The sequence below is a fragment of the Mastomys coucha genome, chromosome X, assembly GCF_008632895.1.
Source record: "Mastomys coucha isolate ucsf_1 chromosome X, UCSF_Mcou_1, whole genome shotgun sequence".
NCBI lineage: Eukaryota > Metazoa > Chordata > Mammalia > Rodentia > Muridae > Mastomys > Mastomys coucha.
Window position 1 is genome coordinate 114,001,506 of NC_045030.1, and position 2,368 is coordinate 114,003,873.

Consider the following 2,368-nt stretch of genomic DNA (forward strand, 5'->3'; position numbering starts at 1 on the left):
TCAAGGCTGTCATTTCATCCTCTTGATGGTATTCTTTGCCTTACAAAAGAACATTTTTCATTTCATGAGTTCCCATTTATTAATTGTTTATCTTATTGCTTGCTTTGTTACTGTTCTATTCACAAAGTTTTCTCCTGTACCAATTAGTTCAAGGCCATTCCTACTTTCTTTTCTATCAAATTTAGTGTATTGTGGGGAGCTGTGAAGCTGGAGAGGCATTCGCCATGGCAAGATGGCGCCTACTTCCACTGTAGACTCCTAGTAAACAACTGTTTGCGCATGTGCATAGAGTGAAAAAGACGCCATGTCACGGCCCATCCCGGGGCATTACAAAGGGTAATGAGCAAACAGCCAATCATGGGCAGACACGCCACACTGTGGGCAGACATGCAGCACTGTGGTGTATATAAGCAGTGCGGATTTTGGGCTCGACCCTTTTTTTCCCTATGGAGGGAAACAATAAACGTTGCTGCAGAAGGAACCTAGTGTGTCCGCCTGTCTTTTTGCTGGCGAGACGACCGCGCGGGCTACAGTGTATCTGGTTTTATGTTAAAGTTTTTAATCAACTTGGATATGAGTTTTGTACAGGTTGACAGACTAGGATCTATTTGCTTTCTTCTACATGCAGACATCCAGTTAGATAAGCAACATTTGTTGAAGATGTTTTCTTTTCTCCATTGTATAGTTCTGGATTCTTTGTCAAATATCAAGTTTTTATTGGTGTGTAGGTGTACTTCTGGTCTTTGATTCTATTCCATTGATCAAACTGTCTGTTTTCATGTGAAACGCATGCAATTTTAATTACTATTGCTCTTTAATATGGCTTGAAATCAGATATCATGATACCCATCCAGGAAGTACTTTTTTGTACAAGATTGTTTTAGCTATCCTGGATTTCTTGCTTTTCTATATGAAGATGAGAGTTGTTCTTTCAAGGTCTGTAAAGAATTGTGCTGGAATTTTTAAGGGAATTTCACTGAATCTGTAGATAAGAGAGCCAGTTAATCCTACTAATCCATGACAATGGGAGAACTTTCCATATTCTGATAACTTTTCCATTTCTTTTTTTAAATACTTGAAATTTTGCCATACAGTTATTTCATTTGCTTGTTTAATATTACACCAAGGTATTTTTTTGTTGTTGTTGTTATTTGTGGCTACTGTGAAGGGTGTTGTTTTCCTAATTTCTATCATTTGTTTAAAGCAGAGCTACTGATTTGAGTTATTTTTGAATCCAGTCACTTTACTGAAGATGTTTATCAGCTGTAGGAATTTTCTCGTAGAACTTTTAGCATGACTTATGCATACTACCATATCCTCTGTGAATACAATATTTTGATGCCTTATTTTCCAATTTGTATTCCATTGATCTACTTCAGTTGTCTTATTGCTATAGCTAAAACATCAAGTGCTATATTGAATGGATATGGAGAGAGTTGACAGCCTTTTCTTACTGCTGATTTTAGTGGAATTGCCTTAATTTCTTTGATGTTGGCTATTTCTGCTTGTTATATATTGCCTTTTTTTGTGTTTAGAAATGGGCCTTATATCCCTTTCCCTTCCATGATCTTTATCATCTCATTTTGTGCATATGTGCTCTAAGGAAATAGAAGCAGTCATTGAAATTCTTTCAAAAATAGCCCAGGACCAAGTACTTTTAGCACAGACTGCCAAAGAAGAGCTAAAACCAATACTTCTAAACTACTCCATGTAAGACAAACAGATAAAACATTGCCAAACTCACTCTTTGAGTCCACAGTCACCCTGATATGTAAACCATACAAAGATGCAATAAAGAAATAGAATTTCAGACCATTTTCTCTTATGAACATTGATGCAAAAATACTCAAACTTACAAACCAAATCCAAGAATATATCAAACTCTTTATCTATCATGAACAATTAGGCTTCATTTCAGGGATGGATGGATGGTTTTCAAAAATCCTCCAGTGTAATCTACCATATAAAGACAAACAAACTCACACCCAGGGTCAGAGGTGAGCAGGAACCAACATGTGTTCCAAAACTGAGAGCAACTGGGACCAGCGGAACCAGGCACACTGGAACTCCTCCAGCCCAGTGACTTGGGTTCCTTCTGGTCTGTCTGGGCTGGGGTCCAGAGCAGACCTTGGGCACAAGCTCTGAAGCCAGTCCCACAACACCCAGAGGAAGCTCCACTCCCAGGTGCTCTGACACACCCAAGATCAGAGGTGAGCAGGAACCAACATCTGTCCCAACACTGGGAGTAACTGGGACCAGGCACACTGGAACTCCACCAGCCTAGTGACTCCGGTTCCTTCCAGTCTGTCTGGATTAGTGTTCTGAGCAGACCTTGTGCACAAGCTCTGCAGCCAGTTCCACAACACAC